The sequence below is a fragment of the Metopolophium dirhodum genome, chromosome 7 (assembly GCF_019925205.1).
Source record: "Metopolophium dirhodum isolate CAU chromosome 7, ASM1992520v1, whole genome shotgun sequence".
In the NCBI taxonomy this organism is placed as follows: Eukaryota; Metazoa; Arthropoda; class Insecta; order Hemiptera; family Aphididae; genus Metopolophium; species Metopolophium dirhodum.
The window spans coordinates 35,694,374-35,706,863 of record NC_083566.1 but is presented as its reverse complement, the minus strand read 5'-3'; the positions used below and the strand labels follow the sequence as shown (position 1 = coordinate 35,706,863).

Here is a 12,490-nt window from a genome sequence, read left to right as displayed (position 1 = left end):
TTGGGATATTTAGGTATTAAATATGGTTCAATAAATTACTATTTTTTTTTATAGTTATAACTTAATTAATATCGACAAAAACCCTTTTTTTCAAGTATGAAGTAAATAATTTTTGCAATTACAGGAAACATAAATAATGACTTTGGCGTTCAACAACATAGTTTATATTATTACGAAATCGAAATATGAATATTGATAGGCGTATAAAACCATGTTTAATGTGCGTATATACGTTCATCTTGTACAGTGTATATTTATAGTACAAGATAGAGTACGATTTAATGTACAGTGGTCGCGTATGGTTATTATTTTTCAATAATGATACAGTAAGTACGTACAATCTGATGAAATGGTAAAATAATAGCGTAACAAAAAAATGTAAACGATAATCAACACTTTTTAATGATACATTATGTGAAGTATCTTGGTACCTACCTAGTTAAATTACTCGTTTACTCTGTACCTACTTAAATATAGGTACAAATACTCATAAAATCATTCTGTCTTTACTTAAATATAAGAAAAATATAATATATTTTGTTCTATTTTTTTTTTTCGACATATCTCTTTATTAATAGATTATTGTTAATGTAAAATAATAAGAACATCATCACGTGAAAGTTGTATAGTTAACCTTGAGAGATATTTCATTATATAGTTTATAAAAAAACACGTATTAAAAATATATATTCTACTTAATTTTTAAAAAGGAATAAGTACGTCTAGCCGTCATATATTTCAATATGCTGATGCGGGTTACATTGAGGGAAATGTTTTCGTAAACAGATTTGTTGTGTATAATATTAGAGTAAAATTAGTATATTATGATTTCTATAAAACCAACACGGCAGAGTCTTAAATTCTTCATGTAGGCATGACAATAATAATTTAATAACCATGTGTACAATCGAATGAATTATTACCTAAAAATTAAATTATTTCTATATCTTTTTTTTTTTTGTGTATTGTTATGTTATAATAAAAGTTTATCTCAACAAGTTATTAATGTGGAGTTTCTTAATTGTAAAACCGTGGTAACATTTTGGATTCAATTGATAAAGTTGAAATCATATTTTCTTGTTATGAGTTATGATCGAGTATGTCCATGGTCTCAATTTAAAAATTGTTTCGATGGTCAACACTCATTTACCATCGGTTAATAATTAAATATATATATTGCGAGAACAGCGAATCAACTTGGAAAATAATTTAACAGTTAACACTATTATATGTTAATAATATGGTAATTTATAATTATAGTTTAATTTTAACGTTGAATACAATAATATGACGTACAGCACTATAAGTACGACCAGTCAGAACCCGGGTCCTACTTTTTTTCGACATGCAAAGTGAACACAGATCGGCGACCTTGAAAGGGAGAGGGGATCGCCATTACCAATATAATTGTTTCTTTGACCACGTGCTACTGGGCGAACGCGAAAGCAGAACTGGATAATTTTGGAATATATAAAAAGTTATGGAATAGTCGCTTTTAGTATTTTATATTATGTCTTGAAATTATACCAAAATTACCTATTGGGTACCCCATAATATATTATCTGCGTGTAATGGATTAATGACATCCGTGTAAGATGGCCAACGGGTACAGCGTATAGAGTACATTTGCCTACATTTTACTCATACTTTGGCGAGCATAACTTTTCAACAAGAGTATTACTACTTACAGTACTACATTAAAAGAAAATTGAAACCCTTTAGGTAGGTACCTCATTGAATATAAAGTTGTGTAAAACTTTATAACATGGGTATTATTAAAAATGCGGATTATGGCTTTCTTTTTATCGTGTTTAATTATAGATATTGAATACTATCGAACTTACGATATATTATTAATCGCCATTTCGTAATTTCTATATTTTCTGTAAGAATATAGGATAATTTATTATAAAAACACTTATAAAGGTTAGATCGTTGATTTGATGCAATAAAGTGCGTAGGTATTAGAGAATTATACAACTGTTAAACCAGTCTATATATTATTATGTCCACTTTTAATTGGAATGTCATTAGTTTTATAAAAACTTTTAGAAGCAATAATAAACTGTCAATTAATTAATTATCTGAGTTCTTAACAATGCCAATATTGAACATCTTTAAACCTATAAAATATTAATTAACTCGGATAACTTATATCATGTATTTATAAATGAGGCACGTGTACCTAACGTAAAGTAATTTCATATACATTTTGGTAAAACTAAATAAAATGACCAGCAAAGACTTGTAGATGAAACGTCTACGGTACAAATAGAAATGTTTAAAAAAAATGTGTATTTACAATATGAAAAACTAAAAAAAACTACCTAGTAAAATTGGTGAGTGATTATACAGAAGCTGGTTGACGTGCTTTGAAAGATGACACTATAATTGACACTCTTTACTATACTTCAGCTATGCTAGTGTTAGATTGTATGGATATTTATTTTTCTGTTCTTTAATTATTTAGTTTAAGTGACCGATTTTTGCGGTAATGTCTAACGAGTAATTACATACGTACATATTTGGTTTTCATCTGTCTTTCGATCAACATTATAATATTATATAGTGATTCAAATAATTAACATATAAAATAGGTAAATACGAAGCATAAAACAATATACTGATTAGTTTTGCGTTTGAAAAGCATAAACCAAAATTATTTAATGACCTTATTTTATTAAATTTCATTATGATAATACATATAATTTTTTTTTTATTACATCAGCGGTAGTTTGGTACATTTTTAAATTGTTACATAATCATAATTACGTACCGTACCTATAGTGATATTGTTATGTATTATTTTGATTTCTTTTGAACGGGTTCTATAATAGCTGGAGCCAGGTGATCCTTTTAAAAATATCTTTGTAATTTTAATTAAAATTCAAAGGAACTTAATTGAATTGATGAAATTTAAATGATATAAATTGTAATAAAATCACGTAACTTAAGAATCATTAGAATAAATAAACAATTTTAATTCATTTGTCAGACTAGTGCAAAGGTTCTGGGAAAATTAAATACTAAAAGAACTACTAAAAGCTGCATATATTCTTATAAAATATATTGGTATAAAGATTAGGGCTGAGCTGTTAAAGTAATATACGTATACCTATAAATATTTACCTATAATATGTATATAATTATTTGCGTTTGAAATTAAGTATATTAGTATATTTTTTTATTAAGTTAAGGAACGTGCCCAGCCACACGACAAAAATATATTGGAGTATGATACCAAATATTGTATTCAATGCAGGAACGAAATAATATCTAACTGGATTATAGTGTTAAAACGAATCACGTGTGACGTGCCTCATGAAAAAATATGAGCTCCGATAATCACTTGTTTGATCCTTTTCAGTTGTTTGTTTTTAAAACATTTATTTTAATATTCAAGTTACATAACAGAATAATTATAATGCATGTTAGTGAATTAGATAGTTATAGCATATTATACTGAATAACTTAGTAGGTAAAACGATAAAAGCAAAACAATTTATAAACAAATAAACACATTTAAAAGACGCATGATATGTGAAATGTGAAATGTCAATGTATGATTTAAGTTATTTTTACAGAAAGTTATAGTGAGAATAAAAATCTGTAGGGGTACGTCCAGTTAAGCACAAATACCAAGGGAGAGATAGCTAAGACTTGATAGACAACATTTTTCCTATGAAGAGTAGATTTATAGTGAACAAGTAGGAATGATTAGGCAAAAAGATATTGGCTTAATACATTTTTTTTAAAACGTCGACGATTTTTAAATTAGTGATTTTTAATTTCAAAAATGTATTTGAAATTAGAATTATATAAAAATTGTTTAATTACTTGACAAGATATTATGTTTAAACACTTAAAATTTTTTATTATTTATTGTAATTCGACTTGTTAATATTGAAATATAATATTGCTAGTTCTACATAAATTTATTTAGAATACGATTATTGTAAAATAGAATTTTTCTACAACTATAATAATATATACGTTTAAATGTTAATGATTGTAAATACCCGTTTTTAAATATAGGTACGATTAACCTATCGGTGTAAACAAATAATAAACAGCAAAACTACAAAATAATTACAGTAAAACACAAAATAATATATTCATAAAATAATTTATTGAACATGAAAATAAAATCTACTATAAATATTATAGGCAATAGCTTTGAAAAATTAACACTACCCTATAAAAATAACATTTGCATATAGAAATACAATTGAAAAATCTTGTCATCAAAAACTATATTATAGATAATTCATTTTAGATAGGTAACCCCCCTTTTTATTTAAATAGATAGATAAAAAAAAATACTTTAAATTATTTTCGTCTAGATGTGATAAAAAATAAAAATATTTTTATCCAGATGAATTATTTAAATAATGTAACTATGTAAGACACTGAATATTGTATATTTATGTAAATGTGAGCGAAATGACACGCAGTCCTATACCAGTATCATGTTTTTCATCAATATAATATAACGGTAGCCTATCTATTTAATGATTTTGTCGTTATTTCATAGCCATATAATATTATATAAATTGTATGAGAGACGATGGAACATAGTTCGCTTGGTTAATCACATCGATTGAGATGACGTTTGATCTATAGTTATAACTTATATTATTAAAATTTATTTTACGATATTTCGGTATTTCCACACAGTGATTTTTAACAGCTGTCGACTAAACGTATTGACTACATATAAACAAAAAACCACATTTGATTTGTCTACAGGTTTATGAGTGTATATTTATTATTTCATCAGAGTGGATCTAGGTGTATAACTTTGGGTACTTTTACATTTTCACAATTCATATTTTATACTTTGCATCTATATAAAAAAAACGTCGAGAGCAATGAGATGGTATAAATATCTTATCTATTTTTAGATTACCCTTCTCTAGATATTTAAACCAATTATAATTAATAAATAATTTGTCAGTGTATACGATTTTTAAAATAATTAATATGAAATCCAAATCTACATAATATTCAAAAATATTTATTTCGAATGTTGATACATTATTTTAACAAATAATTAATATGAGAGAAAAATGTTATAATTAACTATTGAGTTCGTTTTTAAAACTAATTAGATACAAGTTTGTATTGTTTTTTACCATATTTTTTACTATAATAAAACAGAAAAACAAAAATATATATAAAATAATATTAATCCAAATTGAGTACAAAATTCTATTAAAATTATTTAGGAAGGTATTATAAGGGAAAATAAGATTTTCATTTATTAGAAAATACTAATAATTATTTTACAGGAAATTTATTTTTCCTTGTAACTTTCAACTTTGTCGTTATTTATCTATATATTATATTGAGTTAATAATAGTTTGCACTACTTTAAAGTAACTTTAGGAATCTACACATGATGGAAAATATAACTACTATATCATGGTAAAAATTTTTTTAATATTTGTTAATTTATGTCAGCCTTGCGATACATGTGGTTTTGGCAGTTCACAAACAAACTCCAAGCGGTTAGTGGTGGGGGCGTTGCATTGTGCGTACTTATATGTTGTACTTAAAAGGTATTCTTACTCAGGTATGTAGGTATACCAATTATCGCATTGCAAAATTAAAATAATATAACAGTCTTAAACATACACTATAGTCCTCACTACTGTACTTGTATTTAAATATCAGCGTTGATTTACTAACCATTTCGAAAAAGACTGACGGTCCGTGCTTAGTTGATACGGAATATCCGATCTGGAATTCAAGACGGTCGCAAAAAACCACGGTTCACCACGAAAACACGACATCGATAGATTTTCGAAATCGCGAACGTGTTCACGGACGCCAAGGTTACAGTAAGTGTGGCGCGTCGTAGCCGGCCGAGTAGAATGATCGGTCACGGACAGCGTCGTCTTAATATTGAACTTCGAAAAACGTGCGACGACGCTATGACTGACGAGGGTGCCCGACCGCGCTGAACGGACCAGCTTCGCGCACGCCCTCTACTACGGTCTCCTCCTCCTCCTCCTCCTGATTGTTCCTCACCTCCCATTCATCCCTTACTATCTTCCGCTTTGTCACCTTCTCCTTGTCCACTGGTTCTTTCCCTTGCTCCTCCTCTGTCGACAAAGCCACTGTCGCCGTTTCGCCTACTGCATGTTTTATAACGTCAAAATTCTCAATTTATAGTATTGTTTTATGATGTCCCCCGCGTTAAACATACCTACAGTCGATGTTGGAAAGTTCTGCACTTGAAAATTGAATTAGTTTCAAAACCACTTTTTTTTTTAAAGAAAACGTGTTTATGTTCACGTTTAAAAAAAAAATAATGAACGAGTTCATCTGATGGTACATCAAAAACTACTGCTTTATAAAATCTTTAAAATAAAACGTCGAGTAAGGTTGGTATAATAATTAAATCATATGAATAATTACATAACATACAATATTAGATTATCCAGATTGTAATAAAATCTATAATAAAATAAAATACCTTTACTTATATCCAATATAATCACTGCAGGGATATCAAAGTTATTGAAATCCAACAGTCAAATAATTAAAACATACAATTCACGTGGCATAAATTAATATTTTTTTTTAAACCCGCGGCAACTTAGGCCATTGGGTGGTTTTTAACTGTGGAGGAGGGTACTGTAGGTTTAAACACGTGGGTTTGTTAGTTTGGCAGAATCTTCTAGTGGGCACCCGTAGGTATCTGCCATGCCCGGGTGGGGTTTCTCTCTCCAGACACCGTGACTTCGGGCAGAAGAGAAGTGCCACCCGTGGCCGGGTTTCGAACCGGGGACGGTGCGCGTCGCAACCGACGCCTTAGTCCGCTCGGCCACTCCGTCCCCCAAAATATTTTTGTTAGGAAGGTAATAGCCAATATAGGTATGTCATATAGTTTAAACTGTTCCCTTACTTTAGTTGGATATCACTCCATCGTTATAATTAATTATCAGTTATACAAATATAATGTATTTTTAATATAAATAATACAAAATAAACCAATCTTATCACGATGATACAATATTAATACCAAATTTAGTACCTAGCCCGCACATTGGACGTGTGTTTTTGTTATTTTACGTGAATCACGTATTTTTATAATTATTGTTAAAAAAAAAAAAATATTAAATATTGTATGATAATGTTATGAATTTGTCGATACCGCACTAGATTAAATGTCGCTACAATAACCTGGTAATAATATTAAAAATATATTTTAAAAACGATGGCGTGATGGACGCGTTCTTTCCAAACACTGCCAATATAGTATCAGTAATATAGTCTTCAGCGCAAGCATGGTCGAGATAGTGCCATAGGAGTCCGCTGATCAACTTGTCAGAACAGACGATTATGTTATATCAAGCTTAGATCGTATATAAAAACGGTTGTAAATAATATTTTTTTGCTATCTGGGGTATAGATAGGATCAGTATATATTATGATCTAAGGTAAAATATATACAACACCGAAATCAAGAATGGAAATACGAAAGCTTTATAGAACACGGCCGCAGATAATAATATATAAAAACAACGCATGACTACTATTTTGTATTGAATGTATTGATTTTACAATGATGTGTGTTTTTTTTTTTTATTTATTTATTTTGTGTCTGTGTACACGATAAGTAGTCGAAATAATGCTTCGATTTTTCAACTTCAGTATCTTGTTCGGTGGGAATGTGAATACTACTGTTGGTGCTTTGGGGAGGTCAACATTTAAAATTCCCCCAATAGTTTTTCAAAAAGCGCCGGAAAAAACAACATAAAAATTAAGAAAAAACGGGAATTTTTTACGCAAAAATCGGTTTTTTACAAAATCGATTTTGGTTTTTTGGTGTAACTCTAAAACAAATGAACATAATATATATACATGATGAAATTTTTCAGTGGTCGTTTATATTTACATTTTCTATACACGATGAAATTTTTCAAAATATTTTGATTTGTTTGTTTGTTTTGAACTGTTTAGGGGACATTTTCAGTTTCCAAATTTTATTATTTTTTTTTTTCTATGAATGTCAAACAAAACTTTATTTGTTAGGTAAAAAAGCTTGAAAATTTAATGCAAGGCTCCTGATATATTGTTACAAAAGCAGTAAATACATAACCACAATTGTATAAGCATTTAAAGTTCAAATTTTGACAAATTTTATCAAATTTAAAATTTAATAATTATTTTGTAGTTAAAAATCTATAAAATGTTCAACTTTTATAGCTACGGATCGAAAATTCAAAACAAGGCACCACGTAAATAGGTTGTCTATAAATTACTTTATTCACAATAATATCATAAAATAATATACTTGGTAATATCATAGGCTGACTGACATTTTTCGCTCAGAATCGTTTTTCTTATACAATGATATTATATCATTGAATTCAAATTCAACACCATCCATTACAGTGACCCACTTGTAACCTACTGTACAGCAGAGCGACATCCACTTACTCACCTTTTTTTTTCTTGCTTCACTTGAAGCCAACTCTCTTAGTACTTCATTTAAGTCCAATAATTTTAACAAATCATTCTCAGAATATAAAATCATTTGTATGTCTGAGTTTTCTTGGGTTTGACTGGTCATATACATATTTTTTACTCTAGTTAATTTAAAAAAAGCTCTCTCCTTACATAAATATGATGATATTATTGATATCAATGAAAATATTAAATAACAGTAAAATGCGTCTTTTCTACCATTGTGCTTTTGTAGTTGTTTACTATGTAGTTGTTTTTGTCGATAAAATAAAAATGGTTTTTAAAATATTGAAAAATTTTTCTTTAAAATCACTAAAAAATGTGTATCAGCTTAAAACTGTTAGGGCCCCTTTCATTTTGGTACTGGAGAGGGCCCCGGGGCTTTTGCCCCGGCTAAACCGCCCTCAATTCGGCCTTGTACATTTGTATTATTAATATTTAGTTATTATATTATTATCCTTTTTAGTATTTACTTTTTAAATTCGTTAAATTCTGTCTTAAAACGCTCATAAAACGTTACTATGGATTTACGCTTATTTTTTTTTATTGAAATTCAATTATAGGTACCTAAAAAAAAATAATTTAAATCAAATCGTGTAAAATGTCATTAATGTCATAATATTATACTGTCTGCAGTTTTGAAACTTACAAGTAGATCATGACTCACGGATGGTCGCAAAATGCTCCAAATAGTCAGAAGACATCCTTAAAAAAATCGACTTAAAACATTAAAAATGTTATACAAATTAAAAAAATTCGTTTAACCAAAAACGTTCATTATTTTCTGTCGTTTCTGCATTAATTGATATTGTAATCTATTCCTTGATATTCGACTGGAATAAGTAGCTTTGTATACGTGGTGGACGGTCGATTTTGCGTTTAGGATATCCTTCTCTATAATATAGGTACACAACTTGTAGAGTATATACATGTAAGATGTGTCTTAAAAATAATAATTTATTTAAAATCACAAATAGTTCAAAAGAAAAGTTTCATTTTTAGACTCTTTGACGTATAAAACATTTTTTCCACATACAAAAACTGAAGAACTAAATAACAAATTATGTTCACGATTCAGTCTTATTTTTTTTCTCCAGTAATAAAATATAAATCGGTTTGATTTTAAGTATCTTATATCAAATAAAACAATTAAAATAAAACAATATTATAATATTAATAGAAATACTAAAATTAAAGTACACAGATCGAAATCAATCCGATATTCTGATCATATAAAAACATGTCTTAACAATAATAGTAATTCGAAAATTATTCAAATCACGTTTTGTTTTTTGCAGATATAGTTTACCAATGAAGGTATACCTACGAGTATACGATCGGATGATCGTCTAAAAATGTATCTTAATCTATCAAGCAGCTTTTCATTACCATTTACTGAACCAGTAACCTAATTAGTTGTTGTACATTAGTCTGTACTTTTGTTATGAGCACTGTGCCACTTTCACTGTGTATTATTATTATTATTAATATTTATTTATTTACAAAATACAAGAATATTACATAATATAGTGTACAATGTTTAATGGGCCTCACTGAGTATGCTCGTATAAACATGTAATCGAGTTTAAATTTTGAAAATATTTTCCAATTATTATATTATTATTGATTTGTATTTAGTTATCTATATAGGTAATATGTTTAATGTTTACTCATCAATTACTATCTATAAAACAATATTTGTTTTTAAAGAACTAATAATAGTTATTTTTAATAATAAATATATTCATAACACCTATTATTCATAATATTATGATCATTATGTAAAAGCGTTAAGTCGGAGAAATGATCATATGACTGTAAATGTTATCAACTCAAAACATTTACTCAGATAGTATATTAATATCCAATATATATGCACAAAATTATGTTATAGTAAAGATAATATTATATTATACGGAAATAACTGTGACCATAAGATTATGGTTTTATAGATGTTGTAAGCTTATCGTATTTATTAACTTGAATGGGAGTCTATAGTCTATACAGAGTTGCTCACCAAACATGTTCACACACTTTTTCCTTCAATAATAAGATTACATTTTCCAATTATTGAGATTTTTGTGTACTACTCAAGGAGTGTCATGTGGAGATATAAACTTCTATTTTTCAAATGAGAACCCCCATTTTCCACTGTTAATTATTACGTGAATAATTTTTCTGAATGTTGACGTATCCGAATCAAAATTTGTTCTAATAATTTGAGTTATTTAACTTTGTGTGGTTAAGACAAAAGATCAATGATAATGGGTTTGTAAGACATGTGAGCTAAGGCGATTTGAACATTTTAATGATTAATATTAATAGGCGGTGTGGTCGTTTGGGTGGAGGTAATAATTTTGATGAAAAAAATAATAGTCCGTTTGGGCTAATATAATTTATACCATTTGGACGAGTGAAATTACACTTGGGTACATGCATAAGGTAAAAACCAGGTGACTTTGATTTTAACGTTTTTAAAGATAGGGTTCTTTGTTAATTATTTTTATTATATGTATATCGTATATGAATTTGTTTTGGTATATTAGAATTGTTATTATTAATGTTGACTGTATATTACAATATTACATAAATACTAAAAAACTATTGAAATATCTTTTTAAAACCAACAGTTCATTTGATTATTTATTATAATATGTATTATGAATATGACTTTATTTTTTCAAAATTTAAATTAATTAATTTTTTACCTAAACCCATTCATACTTATTCACCCAAACGGTATTTTTAGTGGAATAAACTCGCCCAAATATACCACATTTTAAGTCGATTCGCCCCAACGGTATAAGCCCATATTAATCTATCGACCATCAACATTAATAATTTGTAAAACTAGCCATGTATAATAAACAGAAGATCCAATATTACATCTATTTTATATTTTTGTAAAACCATATTTAAGGACTATATCCTTAGTATAAACACTAGTTAACTAACTAAGATACTATTCATTTGAATATTGAATTATAGGTACATGTCCATTTTGAAAAAAAAATACCCACTAAATAATTTACAGTAAAAAAGGAGGTTATCATTTCAAAAATAGAATTTTTAATAAAATTAGCAGAATTTTAATTAAGTAGTAACCTAGGATGCTTGTAGAATCATTCAATACATTATTATTATTATTATACGGTAAAATGGTAAATTAATTTCAGTGAATATAAAAACCAAAATCAGAAATAGGGCTGACATTCTTCTAATCAGTACAGTGTATACTATAATATTATACTAAAATTATTGTTTAAATAACTAAAAGTATTTTGAATGTAATTGAAAATTAATATGATAGCTTATAAGTTATAATACTATGCCAATTATCTAACATTGTACAATCTTAATCGTATGATACTAATACTAAGTATAATAATATAATACATAGACTTACTCGTATTTATAGATTTAAGCATTCAAGATAAAAAGTACTAAAAGTTTATGAGCCTCCAGAATTGTTTAGATTATTTTTAGAAAAATAAAAAGTTATTTTTATGTTTGTGTGTTCATCAACAGTCGACTGCAACTGTTCACAAATTTAATTTTTAATTTTGCTATTAGTAAGAAAAAGAAATTAATAGTAATTAAAATAAATAATTCAATTTAAAAATTTAAAAATCAATTTTGAATTTTGGTACTAAAAACCAATTTATACAAAAACTATAATAAATCGAGAATATTTTTTTTTCTGAGATTTTCTGTGTAGCTTATTATTTTCTGTCATTCCCTTGAATACTGTATTTCACAATAATCTTAAAAGTTATAATTTTAGATTTTTAAACCAAAATTATTCAATCTTCCAATAAAATTGAATTATTTCGGCGGGTACCAGTGACCGTTATACATACTGTTCAAAGGGGGGGGGGGGCGAAAATAAAACCAACCCTCCCCCCTTATAGCATTTTTATATATATAATATATACATATAATATAAAATATACACACGGATTATACGTATAAAATATAAATGTATAATAATGTTTATATATTAATAATATTA

At 27.5% G+C, this 12,490-nt stretch overlaps 1 protein-coding gene across 1 annotated transcript in view; it reads right to left on the bottom strand.

Moving 5' to 3' along the window:
• The window catches only part of LOC132948272 (melanopsin-B-like), a 54,827-nt gene extending 48,913 nt beyond the window's left edge, over positions 1–5,914 (bottom strand). The window contains exon 1 of the mRNA XM_061018680.1: positions 5,692–5,914. The gene's annotated coding sequence lies outside the window, so the exon portion shown is untranslated. The remainder of the gene's footprint in view (positions 1–5,691) is intronic.
• Positions 5,915–12,490: the final 6,576 nt, after the last annotated feature.